Here is a 17,149-nt window from a genome sequence, read left to right as displayed (position 1 = left end):
AATGTCATGTTAGAAGAAGCAGCTTGTGTACATGACCTGATAATCCAAGACTAGTGGGAGATGGTGACATCCACAAAGCCATTCATATCCATGACTCACCTTTCCTTGAGCACTATCCCATGAAAGTCCAGGGTCTAATTTGCTGCCAATAGGCATTCATGTCTGGTTCCCACATCCACCTCTCAGTACTGGCAAACAGAGGGAAGCCCAGGACACAGAATACAAAGCTGAATCTCTCAGCATGCGTTTTCTGCATCTGTTTGATACACCCACATCTCACCCTCTTCAGGTCATTGGAAATGATCAGGTGAGTGTTGGCTGTGCCACGTCTGGGGTCATATCCACTGTGGAGAGAAAGGAAGTACTTTCACAATAGACAGACCACACAACCCAGATAGCCCTGTTTCATTTTAGCTGGTTTATTACTGCTCTTCCCTCAGCTGATAAATCTTTTTTCACACAAATCTTGCCTGAACTCCCAACTAGGACTAAATTCATGACACCTGAAACACAGATCCTGCGTCGCCGTAGTTAACTAGTTAATTAGTAAACATTTTGGGATAAAGGAAGGAAGCTATAGAACATATTAAACAGAATCAGTTTGGAAATATTGAACTTTGGTTTTTTCCCTCTGTACTGCTCAATTGTCCTCTCCCAAATCAACCTCTTTGCCACAAATTGGAATTACAGAGATTTTATTTGTTTGCCCACAATTCTAAAAAAGGCAAGATTATGTCAGGTGTCATGTAAGAAAATCAAGAACAGATTCGGAGGTTCTCACCTCAGTCTGCAAGGGATGCCCTTCAGCTTGGGCTTGGGGAAGAGAACATTTGAGGCTGCTGGTTCCTGGAATCTTTCAGGTTGGCAATGCAAAGAGTTAATGTGCCCTAGTTACATGCTGTTCCTATTTCAGAGCAACACACAAATATAAAGGCGACATGGTGTAAATCTAAAGAACTTTCTAAAGAAGTTTGAAAAACAAGTTGGAATAGAAGACTGAATTCATCCCTGGCCCTGAGCTGAGGTGAAGAAGGGTCCAGACTCAAGAGTGTGTTCAGTCCCCCTGCTGAGCCTGCCTGGCTGGAATGTCAATCTGGAGCAGAGCTGAGGAATGGAAGATGCCAGAGGGGGACACAATTTTCCATCTTCTTCGTGAAAAGAAGGTAGATATAGAAGAGAGAACACACAAGTAATTTTGATTATCTAAGACACATTAGAAACAGGAAAATGAAAAAAGTGAAATAAATTTTCACCTGTGTATCAGCAGCCACATTTCAAATGTTCAATGGCCTCATAGAGCTAGTGAATGCCATATTGGATACCACAGAAATGGATCATCATTTCCATCACAGAAATTTGGATTGGGCAGTGCCATCCAGAACACCCTAGGCTGTAATTTGACTTTTGAAAATAATGAAAGAATCCGCTTCTTCAATCTGGGTATTAAAACTTTAATTATGCTCACACATCCTACAAGACATAGTCAAAATTGCACTTGCATAGTTGCTATTCTGTCAGTAACAGTTTATTATGAATGTCAAAATTCTCTATCTAGATATCTCCCAGCTGGTTTTTAGACTCTGAGAACATTTTTTTAAACAAGGTTATTTAGAACTCTCCTCTCCTCGTTTTGAGTCATCTCTGCCCTCCACATGTTTGCACAATGAGTTTGGTTCTGGTATGAGGGGCTCATAATGGAGAGTTCCTCTTCTCTAACATTATTCACACATGCCATGCCATTTTAATCCAATATTAATTTAATTCTGGTGCAAAGTATAATGTTAAATCCTGAAAAGATATTTTCTAGTTGACAGAAATACATTATATTGGTTTCCAGTGGTTCTCGTTTGAAGAATGATTTTGTTCCTATCAGGGAACACTTGGAAATATCTGGAGACATTTTTGGCTTTTACAACTCAGAGTAATGGAGATGCTACCAGGATCTAATGGGTAGAGACTGCAGATGCCACTAAACATCCTGCAACTCATAAGACAGCTCCTACGACAAAGAATTTTCCACCTGAAAAAGTCAGTAGTGTCAAGGTTGGCAGATCCTGGCTTAGAACATGACTATTAGGTCTGTGTAGAACTGGGGTTTTTTGGGGAGTCTTTAATCCTATATGAAGGGATTAACATCTTTCCATAGGAAATATAGTCACAGATCCAGTTGCTGACAAAGGAAGTAAAAACTTCTCATATCTAGATCAAGAAAAAGAATAACAACTGCTCAGAAATGTTCTCAAAAGCCTCTCTGAGTGGGCAGGATCATTTCTACCAAAGATTTTCCTCCGTGATTGCAAAGTTTATTTCCAGAAGTTTGTTTACTTCTTGAGAAAATACTAGAAACTGTCCTAAGATGACCTGGAAGCAGGCAGGACAATAACTTTCCTCTGTGTAACTGTATTAGTTTGCTAGGGCCGCCTTAATAAATACATCAGGATGTCAGCAACATGGCAGAGTGAGCTGTTCCCTTCGTCTCTACCTCTTTTGAACTACAGCTAAATGGACACTCACGGATCAACAGAGGAATCCCACGCAGCACTACAGGATGCCTGAGAGATATACGCAGCTATACATCTAAGGGTGGATGGTCTGGCCCCTCAGGAAGTGTCAGAGATAGATGTGCACACCCTACTCTCCCCAAGTAGCCCCATGCATGCACACAAATGCTTTCCAACCTGGTGCAAGTGCCCGGAAAGTAGGAACATGCAGCAGGGCGACCATAAGAGGAGGAGGCAGTAACCCTTAGTCTGTGCTCGTGGTCACTCTCCCATGAAGAGAGGGAGCCCACCACATCCCTGTGCCCTAAAGGAGCAGCCATAGCCTGGATCCCAGCAGGGAAGCCCCACCCTCCAGCTCAGTGGCCCCACAGATTGCAGATCATAAACAGGGACCTCAGCAGATTTCCCTGCTGGAGCAAACACTTCCCAAGCACGCACAAGCACTCAAAGTGCAGCCGCGCTCCCAAAGAGGGAATGTGTCCCGGGGGGCTGCAGGAATAAGTGTGGTGGCCTTGAGCCCACTGATGATCACTTTCTAGTGGGGATGGGGAACCCAAAGCACCCCTGAGGGGCCAAAGAGTGGCCCTAGTCTAGCGAGGAAGCTCCACCCGACAAGAACAGTCCACACATGTGCCTGAACACATCCCAGGCTGGGGCAAGCACCCATAATACCCCTACAGCTTCCAGCAGATGAGGTGGGGCCAGAAACAGTTCTCCTGCTCCCCCCTAGCAGTAACAGGGGGAATCTGCGTCCTAAGAATACCACAAATGCCCCGACGAAAGATTAGTTCATCAAACACCATGAGAAACTGCAGCAACAATTCAGACCAGAAGGAAAATGACAATTCTCCAGAAAGCAACACTGAAGACACAGAAATATACAACCTAAATGACAGAGAATTCAAGATAGCCATCATAAGGAAACTCTACAACTTATAAGAGAACACAGAAGGACAATTCAAGGAGCTCAGCAATAAAATGAATCTCTTCACCAAAGAGATTGAAACTATAAAAAGAAATCAAGCAGAAATTCTGGATGTGAAAAGCACAATTAATGAAATAAATAATAATGTAGAATCACTAAGAAATATAATTCATCTTATGGAGGAAAGAATTAGTCTTCTTGAGGACAAAAGTGTAGAAATTCTACAGGTGGAGGAGGAGATAGAACTAAAATTATTTAAAAATGAAGAAATTCTTTGAGAAGTATCTGACTCAACTAGGAAAAGCAAGATAAGGATTATAGGTATCTCAGAGGGAGAAGAGAGGAAGAAAGGAGCAGAGAGCTTGTTCAAAGAAATAATTGCTGAGAACTTCCCAAACATATGGTTTGAGACTTACAGATAAATGAAGTTAATTGAACGCCCAACTTTATCAATGTGAAAAGACCCTCCCCAAGGCATATAATAGTAAAAACGGCAAAAGTTTGGGATAAAGAGAGATTATTAGGAGCATCAAGGAAGAAGAAAATAACCTAAAAAAGAAACTCTATCAGACATTCAGGAGATTTCTTGGCAGAAACCCTACAGGCCAGGAGAGAATGGAATGATATATTCAAAAATACTGAAAGACAAAAACTTCCAGCCAAGAATACTCTATCCAGCAAAACTTTCCTTCAGATACAAAAGAGAAATAAAAGCTTTCCCAGATAAACAAAAGCTGAGGGAGTGCATCACCACTAGACCTCCCCTACAAGAAATAATTAAAGATGCCCTCACACTGGCAACAAAAAGGCAAAGGTCTACAAAGCTCTGAGCAAGGAGGTAAATAGACAGACATGAGCAGGAACCTGCAGCTGTCTACCAGAACAAGGAAGCAAAGGCTCAGTTACAAGTTAAAAGAGAGAGAGAAAGAAAGCATCAAAAGTAATGATAAACACTTCAACTCAGCCACAAACTCACAAAATTAAAAACAGAACAATACATAACAGCAATTACTCAGAAGGGGAGAGGAAAATGAAGGAACCTGCTTAGATTAATGGAGATAAGAGGCTATAAGAAAATGGACTATCTCATCTCCAATATCTTTCATGCAGTCCTCACGATAACCACTAACCAAAAAATCAGAGCAGAGCTACAATTCACAAAAAGAGAGAGAACTGAGAAATCCCTCTCAGAAAACCAAGAAAATGAAAGGGCAGTCAGAAATACAAAGGAAGAGAAACAGTGGAAACAGAACAACCAGAAAACAAGAGATAAAATGTCAGCATTAAGCCCTCATATAAACATAATCACTCTAAATGTAAATGGACTGAACTATCCAATCAAAAGACACAGAGTAGCTGGATGGATTAAAAAAAAAAATACCCAACAAGATGCTGCCTCCAAGAAATGCACCTCAGCTACAAAGACAAACATCGGCTTAGAGTGAAGGGATGGAAGACGATATTCCAAGCTAATGGCCAACAAAAGAAAGCAGGTGTTACCATACTTTTATCAGACAAAGAAGACTTCAAGTTAAAAAAGACAATGAGAGACAAAGAGGGGCAGTATTTAATGATAAAAGAGACATTCTACCAAGAGGACGTAACACTTATTAATATATATGCACCTAACAGGGGCACAAAAATACATAAAACAATTATTAACAGACCTAAAGGGAGAAATTGACAGAACACAATAAAGTAGGGGACTTCAACACCCTACTTACTCCAATGGACAGATCATCCAGATAAAAAGTCCACAAAGAAATAATAGATCTAAATGAAACACTTGACCAGATGGACTTAATAGACATATATAGGGCAATCCATCCAAAAACAGCAGAATAAACATTCTTCTCAAGTGCACATGGAACATTCTCAAAGATAGACCATATGTTGGGTAACAAGACAAGCCTCAATAAATTCAAGAAGATTGAAATCATCCCAACCATCTTTTCTTTCCACAATGGTATGAAGCTAGAAATCAACCACAAGAACAAAACTGGGAAAGTCAGAAATATTTGGAGACTAAACATCATGCCATTGAACAACCATTGGATCATTGAAAAAATCAAAGAGGAAATTAAAAAATACCTGGAGACAAACGAAAATGAAACTATATCATACCAATTCTTATGGGATGCAGTAAAAGCAGTCATAAGAGGGAAATTCATAGCAATACAAGCCAACCTCAACAAGTAAGAAAAATCTCAAATAAGTGATCTTAAAATGCACCTAACAGAGCCAGAAAAAGAACAGACAAAGCCCAAAGTCAGCAGAAGAAGGGAAATAACTAAAATCATAGCAGAAATAAATGAAATAGAGACTAAAAAGAGCAGTAAAAAGGATCAATGAAACTAAGAGCTGGTTCTTTGAGAAGATAAATAAAATTGGCAAAACTTTAGCCAGATTCACCAAGAAAAGAAGAGAGAAGGCTCAAGTAAATAAAATTAGAAATGAAAGAGGAGAAATTACAACAGATATTGCAGAAATACAAAGGATTATAAGAGAATACTAGGAAAAATTATATGTCCACAAATTTGATAACCTAGAAGAAATGGCTGAATTCCTAGACTCATACAACCTCCAAAAACTGAATCAAAAAGAAACAGAGAATCTGAACAGACCAATCACAAGTACAGTGATTGAAACAGTAATCAAAAACCTTCCAAAAAACAAAAGTCCAGGACCTCATGGCTTCTCTGGAGAGTTCTACCAAAGATTCAAAGATTTAGTACCTATTCTTCTCAAACTATTCTGAAAAATTGAAGAACATGGAACACTTCCTAACACATTCTATGAAGCCAACATTACCCTGATACCAAGACCAGATAAAGACAACATGAAGAAGGAAAACTACAGGCCAATATCACAGATGAACTTAAATGCAAAAATCCTCAACAAAATATTGGCAAACTGAATACAGCAATACATTAAAAGGATCGTACACCACAATCAAGTGGGATTCATTCCAGAGACACAGGGATGGTTCAACATCCACAAATCAATCAGTGTGATACACCACATTAACAAAATGAGGAACAAAAATCACATGATCATCTCAACAGGTGCAGAGAAAGCATTTCACAAGATCCAACATCCATTTATGATAAAAAAAAAAAAACTCTCAATACACTGAGTATTGAAGGAAAGTACCTCAACATAATAAAGGCCATATACAATGAACCCAACAGGCAACATCATACTTAATGGGGAAAAACTAAAAGCCATCCCTCTGAGAACAGGAACAAGACAAGGGTACCCACTCTTGCCACTCCTATTCAACATAGTACTGGAGGCATTGGCCAGAGCAATTAGGCAAGAAAAAGAAATAAAAGGAATCCAGACTGGAAAGGAAGAAGTGAAACTTTTGCTATTTGCAGATGATATGATTCTATATACAGAAAACCCCAAAGAATCCACCAGAAAACTACTACAAATAAACAACTACTACAGCAAAGTTGCAGGGTACAAAATCAACTTTAAAAAATCAGTTGCATTCCTATACACTAACAATGAACTAGCAGAAAAAGAAATCAAGAATACAATCCCATTTATAATTGCAACAAAAAGAATAAAATACCTAGGAATAAACTTAACCAAAGAGGTGAAAGACCTGTGTGCTGAAAACTATAAGACATTACTGAAAGAAATTGAGGAAGACATAAAGAAATGGAAGGATATTCCATGTTCATGGGTTGAAAGAATAAACATAGTCAAAATGTCCATACTACCTAAAGCAATCTACATATTCAAAGCAATCCCAATCAGAATCCCAATGACATTCTTCAAAGAAATAGAACAAAGGATCCTAAAATTTATAAGGAATGACAAAAGACCCCGAATAGCCAAAGCAGTCCTGAGGAAAAAGAACAAAGCAGGAGGCATCACAATCCCTGACTTCAAAACATACTACAAAGCTATAGTAATCAAAACAGCATGGTACTGGTGCAAAAACAGACAAAGAGATCAATGGATCAGAATCAAAAGCCCAGAAATAAAACCACACATCTGTGGACAGTTAATCTTTGACAACGGAGCCAAGAACATACAATAGAGAAAGGAAAGTCTCTTCAATAAATGGTGCTGGGAAAAATGGACAGCCACAAGCAAAAGAATGAAAGTAGACCACTATCTCACACCATACACAAAAATTAACTCCAAGTGGATTAAAGATTTGCATGTAAGAACTGAAACCATAAAAATCCCAGAAGAAAATATTGGCAGTACCCTCTTTCACATTGGTCTTAGCCACATCTTTTTGAATAACATGTCTACTTGGGCAAGGGAAATGAAAGAAACAGTTAACAAATGGGACTACATGAGACTAAAAGTCTTGTACAAAGCAAAGGAAAACATCAACAAAATGGAAAGACAACCCACCAACTGGGAGAAAATATTTGCAAATCATTTATCAGACAAGGGGTTGATATCCAAAGTATACAAAGAACTCACACAACTCAATAAAAAAAAGCAAACAGCTCGATCAAAAACTGGGCAGAGGATATGAACAGACATTTTTCAAAGGAAGATATGTAGATGGCCAAGAGGCACATGAAAAGATGCTCATCACTAATCATCAGGGAAATGCAAATCAAAACTACAATGAGGTATCACCTTACACCACTCAGAATGGCTCTAATTACCAACACAAAAAACAACGAATGTGGGAGAGGGTATGGAGAAAAGGGAACCCTCATACACTGCTGATGGGAATGCAAACTGGTGCAGCCACTATGGAAAGCAGTATGGAGATTCCTCAAAAAACTAAAAATAGAACTACCATATGACCCAGCTATCCCACTAATGGGTATCCAGCCAAACAATTTGAAATCAACAATCCAAAGTAACATATGCACCCCTATGTTCATGGCAGCGCTATTCATGATAGCCAAGATGTGGAAACAATCCAAGTGCCCATTGACTGATGATTAGATAAAGAAGTTGTGGTATACATATACAATGGAATACTACTCAGCCATTAAAAAAGACAAAATCATCCTATTTGCAGCAATGTGGATGGACCTAGAGGGTATGATGCTAAGCAAAATAAGCCAGACTGAGAAAGACAAACACCAGATGATTTCACTTATTTGCAAAATATAAACAAACACAAGGACAAAGAAAATAGTTCAGTGGCTAACAGGGGAAGGGGGGTGGAGGGTGGGCACACAGGGTGAAGGGGAGCACCTCTGTGGTGACAGACAAGAAATAATGTACAACTGAAATTTCACAATGACATAAACTATTATGAATCTCAATTTAAAAAAATAAATAAAAACAAAAATAAATATAATACATAGAAATTTTAAATAAATAAACACATCAGACTGAGTGGCATAAAAGAAGATTTATTTTTTTTTTTTTTAAGATTGGCACCTGGGCTAACAACTGTTGCCAATCTTCCTTTTTTTTTTTATTAAGGATTGGCACCTGGGCTAACAACTGTTGCCTATCTTTTTTTTTTTTCCTGCTTTATCTCCCCAAATCCCCCCGTACACAGTTGTATATCATAGTTGCAGGTACTTCTAGTTGTGGGATGTGGGATGCCGCCTCAACGTGGCCTGACGAGCAGTGCCATGTCCGCGTCCAGGATCCGAACCCTGGGCCGCCGCAGCGGAGCACGCAAACTTAAACCCCCGGCCATGGAGCCAGACCCAAAAGATTTATTTCTCACAGTTGTGAAGGACAGAAGATCAAGGTCAAGGTGTTGGCAGGGTGGGTTTCTCCCGTGGCCTCTCTCCTTGGCTTGCCAATGGTCACATTTTCACTGTGCCCTCCCCTCTGTGTGCACATCCCTGGTGTCTCTCTGAGTTTCTAACTTCTTCTTAGAGGGACTCCAGTCAGGTTGGATTAGAGAAAATCCTAATGACGTCATTTTAACTTAACGGCTTCAATAAAGACGCTGTGTCCAAATGAACTCACATTCCAAAGTAACAGGACTTCGAGCTTCAATGTGACTAAGATTGTGAGTGAGTGTATGAGAGAGTGAGAGGGAGTGCATGTGTCTCTCTCTGAGGGAGAGAAGGCTGGAGACCAAGGAAATGTGGTTTTGAGAAACTGAAGTCCTGAAATTCATAGTCTCTGTGTCACCTAGAAAGAGTGGGTGCACCTGAAGGGATCCCAGCCATTTCCATCAACTCTGACCTGTTCCTGCCCTGACACAAATGCCAGCCCTGGATCACTGTCCACAATCTCAGGTGCTATCTCCTGAACCAGAAACCCAAATCTCTAGGGAAAATCTTTTCACCTTCCTCCAAACTCTGTCCAATATGGTAGGAACTAGCTACATGGAGCCGCTGAAATGTAAGTTAATTAAAACTGAGTAAGATTAAAACTTCTGTTCCTCATTGGCAATAGCTGCATTTCAAGTGCTCAATACTGACATCTGACTCGTGTCATCCCTTGTGTACAACACAGAGAACATTTCCATCATCTCAGAAAGTTCTATTGGATGCCCTGCAAGAGATGGTTAATTCTCTGTAAAAAATGAGGATACCCAACTGTGCCCTGGACACACACGCTTCAACACAGGAGCCCTGGAAAATTTCAGCATCAGCAAATGCTCTGGAATCCCATTGGTGGTGGGCATCTTTGCCACTTCAGCCCCTCAGGACAAAGAGGTCCAGGGCAGAAACTCACAGACATGTTTTCATCCCTCCTCTCCATATAGATGTGGTCCAGAGCTGTCCACTTAAGTATGTGTAGATAGGCTATTAACACAGTGAAAGAAAGAAAGACTGGAACAGATATGGCTTGGATGTACGAATCATATTGGAAGTCCAACCACATCCACCAAGCTGCCATTTTTTTTTTTAATAAGATCTTTTTTTTTATTTTTTTATTTTTTAAAGATTTTATTTTTTTCCTTTTTCTCCCCAAAGCCCCCTGGTACATAGTTGTATATTCTTCGTTGTGGGTCCTTCTAGTTGTGGCATGTGGGATGCTGCCTCAGCGTGGCCTGATGAGCAGTGCCATGTCCGCGCCCAGGATTCGAACCAACGAAACACTGGGCCGCCTGCAGCGGAGCGCACGAACTTAACCACTCGGCCACCGGGCCAGCCCCCACCAAGCTGCCATTTTTAACATTTTTGTTTTGTTCACGCTCTCAAATAATCATTATTTTCTTTATAATTCTTGGAGTTAATGATGACTAGTTAGGTTTAGGTGTGCAACAGGAGAGAGGAAATTTGAAGTGGTCAAGTGGAACATTCCTGAAGGCAACACAGAAGCAGTTCTACAGCAGTCATTCTGTGAGCTCTGCGCCTTTTGGTTCATTCCCCTTTGAACACATTGGGTTAGTTGCTGCAAGGTTATCCTCCATAAATGCATCATAGTATATCTCTAGACAATAATACCCCACTGTTCCTAGCCTGAGTATAATTATAACTTTATTTATATTTTTTTTTTTGAGGAAGATTAGCCCTGAGCTAACTATTGCCAGTCCTCCTCTTTTTGCTGAGGAAGCCTGGCCCTAAGCTAATATCCATGCCCATCTTCCTCTACTTTATACATGGGACGTCTACCACAGTATGGCATGTCAAGCAGTGCCATGTCCACACCCGGGATCCGAACCAGAGAACCCCAGGCCGCTGAGAAGTGGAATGTGTGAACTTAACCGCTGTGCCACTGGGACGGCCCTAATTATAACTTTGAAATTCTCCTGGGGAAGGACTGTAAGGGGCTTTGGACTCAACTCAATCTGCCCAAGGTAAATGATGGTTGAAAGTAGACAAGTTTGTTCCTGAGATGTGTGGGTGGGGTGATGATACTATTCTCAATAACTTTGTGTTCTTGGAAATGTCCTTCAAGTTATATTTTAAGGGGCAAACAATAAATACTGTTCTTTGAAGTTATAAATATGCAAACTGAATTAAAATAGTGTGGATGAAACAAAATTTAAAGAACAAGCCCTAGAAATAGAATAAAAATACGAAGAGCTACTTCATAGGGAACAAAAGACAGAAATATAACAATTTCTCAGTGAAAAGCTTATTGGAAACCCATGGGGAGTGTGTGGTTGTCCCAGGGGTTGGGTGTCCTATGGGTTTGTAGACAGGGTGGGTGGTGGGCACCAGAAACCCCACAGAGTACAAGGAGTTGCAGGAAGCAAACTTTTTCTTGAAAAGACTTCATTTCACTTCTACTGCCATGTAGACCTGCCATGGATAAATCATCTCACTTGTATTTATCTTAAAATATCTTAATTACAGTTGCATTTTTCCACCATATTGGGCAAATTCTTTGTTTTATAAAATGATAATTAACTGTTATAAAGATAACAACACCCCAGTGAAAGTTGGATGACTATCATAAGAAAGTAATTCAAGTTGATTTAGGGAAAGCCAATAGTAAAGGTATATTTAGGAGTATAGAACCTTTTTTACAAATAAAAATGTAGTGGTAATGCATCATTATTGATTTTTAATAATTGGCTTAAAATACTTTTAAATACACAGAAATGTGGCAAGAAGAGTATAAAGCCCCATGTTCCTTACACAGACTTACTATTAACATTTTAGTTCACTCACTCCATCACCTGTTTTCTCTATATTTAATCTCATCATCAACAGTTTTCTTTTGAAGCACCTGAGAGCAACCTGCCTGACAGGTTTCACGCTATCCCTGAATCCTCTAGTGTGATTTTCCTGCAACAAAGACACTCCTACAACAGCCACACTGCCCTTCATCTCAGGAAATCAAAGTTGATACAACACTACTGCTCAATCCACAGACCCCATTCAAATTTTCCAGCTGACCTTATAATGATTCATTTTCCTTTCTGATTAAGGATTTTCACTGATATGGGATCATCACTGATCCTGGACCCAGTGATTCTAATCCACCATCACCCACAGGTGATTTTCATCCACTGAATGTGGTCAGCCATGAGGATGAATGATTTATCCCAGTGCTCAGGTCCCCAGGTGAAGGATGGTAAAAGTACATGTGGTTGTCGTTGTAAGTTTGGGTCCAGTTGTAGAATCTGGACCTGAGCACTGCAGCATGTGCTTCCCTCCCTGACTGACCCTGTAGTACTGGGAATAATGCCTGACTCAATATCGCATGTAAACTCTGTGTTAAGTTTGTGATGTCGTTTAAAGAAAGGTATATGATTAATGTGGATTATGTGAGCTTAGCGTCATGTGTTACGCACTAAAATTGGGATGCCAGACAAGACCCACCAGACACCCAGCCCAGCCTCACTGCATACACCAAGTCCTCCTCACTCTCTCTGTCTTCCCTGTGCCTCTTACAATGGGTCACAGAATCAGTGATGTCTGCATTGGGTGGGAATACAATGCATTTGTTTTGGTACATATACCAATCCACAATATCAACTGTGAAATCTTGTTCTGTTCCATATAAATTTTCTTTTGTGTTGGTGAAATCTGATTTAGATATTTTTGTTCTCGACAATCCTTCTCAGAGTGTCATATACAAGCCAGCACCTTCTATTCTGCCAAGTCATGAGGGAGCTTACGGAAGTCATTTGTTGTTGGTCCATAGGGTTCCCTTCTGAGGCTCATGTTGGTTCTATCCCTGAAGTCATGTTAGAACAAGCAGCCTGTGCCCTGACCTGATAAACCAGGACCAGGTGGAGATGGACATCTGAAAGGCCATTCATATCCATGATTCACGCTTCTTCTGAGCACTATCACATGCAAGTGCTCAATGCTGCCAATGGGCATTCATGGCTGGTTCCCACATCCACCTATCAGTACTTGTGAACCAAGGGGATCCAAGGACACAGAATACAAAGCTGAATCTCTCTGTATGCTTTTTTCTGCATCTCTTTGATACGTGCACATCTCACCCTGCTCAGGTCACAAGAAATGATGTGAGTGTTGACTGTACCACATCCGAAGTTATATCCACTGTGGAGAGAAAGCAAGTACTTTCGCAAAGGGACAGAGAACATGGCCCAAATAGCCTTGTTTCAATTTAGCCCATTTATTACTGCTCTTTCTTCAAGGGGTAAAACTTTCCCATAGAATTCTTTCCTGAAAATTCCAATAAAACTAAATTAATGATCCACATTAATACAGACCCTGCTTCACCATAGTTAACTAGTTAATTAGTAAACATTTATTGAAAGAAGGGAGGAAGCAATGTAGAACATATGAGACAGAATCATTTTTGAAATATTGAACTTTGTTTTTTCCATCTGTACTGCCCAATTGTCCTTTCCCAAATCAACAACTCAGCCACAAAATTGGAATTACAGAGTTTTTTGTTTTCCCATGAGTCTAAGAAAAAAGACATGATTGTGTCAGGTATCTTGTGAGAAAATCAAGAACAGACTCAGAGGTTCTTCCCCAATGTGTAAGGGATGCCCTTCAGCTTGGGCATGGGGAGGAGAACATTTGAGGGTGTTGTTTCCTGAAAATCATTCACGCTTACCAATACAGAGAGTTAATGTGCCCTGATTACATACCATTCCCACTGCAGAGCAACGAGCACACAAATATGAAGGCGACTTAGTCGAAACCCAAATGCATTTGCAAAGCTAGCTGGACAAAAGACTGAAATCATCATTCACCCTGAGCTGAGGTGGAAGAAGTGTCCACACTCATGAGGGTGCTGTCTCCTCCTGGGCCTGCCTACTGGAACACTAATCTGGAGCAGATTAGTCTGCTGTCTGGAGAAACAAGACATCAGAAAGCACACAATTTCCCATCTTCTTCATCAAGAGAAGGTAGAAATAGAATAGAGGGCACATAAGTAATTTCAAATTTTCAAAGACACATTAGAAACAGGAAAGGAAAATTTTGAAATAAATTTAAATAATATATTTTATTTAAGTTAATATATCCAAAATATTATCCTTTCTACATATGTCAGCAGCCATATTTCAAATGTTCAATAGCCTCAGGGAGCTACTGGCTACCATATTGGACACCACAGTTATGGATCAGTTCCATCACAGAAATCTGGATCCGACGATGCCACTCAGAATAGCCCAGGCTGTAATTTGACTTTTGGAAGTAATGAAATAATTCACTTCTTCAATCTGGGTATTAAAATTTTAATCTATGCTCACTCCTCCTACAGGACCTAGTCAGTCTGTGAAAATTGCATATGCATAGTTGCTATTCTGTCGGTAACAGTTTAATTATGGATGTCAACATTCTCCATCTGGATATCTCCTAGCCAGATTTTATACTCTGAGAACATTTTTTTAAACAAGGTTATTAGAGCTCTCCTCTCCTCCTGCTGAGTCCTCCCCTGCCCTCCGTGTACTCGCACAGTGGGTTTGGTTCTGGGGTGCGGGGCTCTTATTTGGAGAGTTCCTCTCCCTTGACATTATTCACACCCTTCCATGCCCTTTTAATCCAATGTTATTTTGATTTAAGTCTGGTACGAAGTAGAAGGTTAAACCCCAAAAAGATACTTTCCAGTTAGCTGAAATACAGTATATTGGCTTCCAGTGGTCCTCATTTCAAGAATGATTATGTCCTCACGAGGTAACACTTGGCAATGTCTGGAGACATTTTTGGTTTTCACAACTTGGAGTGAAGGAGATGCTACTGGCATCTAGTGTGTAGAGACCACAGATGCCATGAAACACCCTACAACTCACAACTACAATTCAAAACAAATCCTACATCCCACAACAAAGAATCTTCCACCCAAAAGTGTCAATTGTGCCAAGGTCAGCAGACCTCGGCTTAGACCATGTCTATTAGATCCGTGTAGGAGAATTAAGGTTTTTTGGTGGGGCCTTAATCACACATTAAGGGATCAACATTTATCCAAAGGAAATAGTCACAGATCCAGTTGCTGACAAAGGAATAAAAATCTTCTCATATTTAGATCAAGAAAAGGAAAAAGAGCTGCTCAGGAATGCTCCCTAAAGCCTCGCTCAGTGAGCAGGATCCTTTCTACCACCGCCTTTCCTCTGTGATTGCAAAGATTATTCCCAGGAGTTTGTTTACTTCTTGAGAAAATACCAGAAACTGTGCTAAGACAACCTGGAAGATGGAAGGACCATAACTTTTCTTTTTAAAATTTTTCCCAAAAAGTATAACATTATTCAAACATACATAAAAGTTTCAACAAATCATATCCTCTGTTTTCTCAAAGCCTAAAACTCGTATCTTTTTAGATGTTAAAGAATCTATCATGGTTATAGCAAAATGAGAATTTTCACACCGTTGAGCTGATTAAAGGTCAAAGATGAATGGGCCACAAATATACACAAAGTAATCCTAATGAAGAACAATGCCCAGATATAACACTGTGTGTAAAATAAATGACCTCCCACAGTTGAAAGCAACATTAATAAGTATGGGATATAACAAAGTTTTGTGAGCTAACAAACCACAAAAAAAGAAATTTCTCATAATGGAAATAATTTTTTACTTGGTATAAAATGTTGCATAAAACATAACACGGGGCCAGCTCCGTGGCCGAGTGGTTGAGTTCACGCGATCCGCTGCGGTGGCCCAGGGTTCAGATCCTGGGCACGGACATGACACCGCTCGTGGTGTCCCACATCCCACAACTAGAAGGACCTGCAACTAAGATATGCAACTGTGTACGGGGGGGCGGGGGGGGGAGATAAAGCAGAAAAAAAGTAAAAAATAAAAGATTGGCAACAGTTGTTAGCCCAGGTGCCAATCTTTAAAAAAAAAGAACACAATTTGATATTCTTATTTTTTAAACAACAGTCTTAAAATTATACGTACAGAATAAGAGAGATTTAAAAGGCCAGTTTGGAGCTATTGTTAAAACAAGGTACAATTACACATGACGATTCTTAAATGACGTTACCATCAATATATCAATGATTTGAAAAACTATATTGGCAAATTAGTAAGCAAAATCCAGAAGGATTGGATTTTACTATTGACATAATATTTTTGTCATTTTGATATTCATTTCTCAAGAGAGGACCTTGTGCCAGAGATAGAGTGAAAACAATTTAAGTTTTTCTTCAGAGTTTCCTCGGAGTTTCAGATTCTAAGACCTTTCAAATGTAAAAATTGTAATAGGATTTTGTTTAAAGATAAGATATTATTGAAGACCAAGATATTATATCAGAAGAGTCACATAAAACTGCTGGACACATAAGATACATATTAAGTTACAGAAGGATGCGCTTTCGGTAAAGTCAGGAGTCATGGTGTCCTGACACCTGGAGGAGCTGAATGTCAAGCTAACCCCACAAGTTGCAGATGACGTGACCGTGAGCAGAGCCTGGGATGAGAGCAGAGCAGCCCCAGTGATTGGCGCCTTGGGTTCAATGACATCCCTGCAGAGATAAGAGGGGGAGAATCTGTCCCCACTAGGTGGCATATTGAAATGTGGGGTAGCTCAACCATAGTAGACTCAAGACACTGGGCAGCCAATGACAGCGAGCAAGGAGAGTGTGCCACTGCCCGGGGGAAGTCAGGCAGCTCCTCTCTGTCCAAAGTTCCAATTGAAAAAAATACCACAGGAAACCAACACCCAAGGTCAGCCCCTCTGGTGGGCTGGGAAACCTAACTTGCACTTTTCTTCTCTTTAATGGATGAATTCTTACCCAAGATATTACCATCCATGCCTTTGCAGGTTGAGGATATTTGGGGGGAACCTGATAGAGGTAGATCAAATTACCAAGGTTGGCCTTTTCCACCACAGTGGTCACCTGGTGTTCCCAAAGACAATATAAGCCTTGCTCCTGATCAGCTCAAAATAAACAATGGAAAACTCAATAGAAATCAATCCCTCACAGGCAAGA

Source organism: Equus caballus, chromosome 10, assembly GCF_041296265.1.
Source record: "Equus caballus isolate H_3958 breed thoroughbred chromosome 10, TB-T2T, whole genome shotgun sequence".
In the NCBI taxonomy this organism is placed as follows: domain Eukaryota; kingdom Metazoa; phylum Chordata; class Mammalia; order Perissodactyla; family Equidae; genus Equus; species Equus caballus.
Note: the sequence above shows the minus strand (reverse complement) of the source record.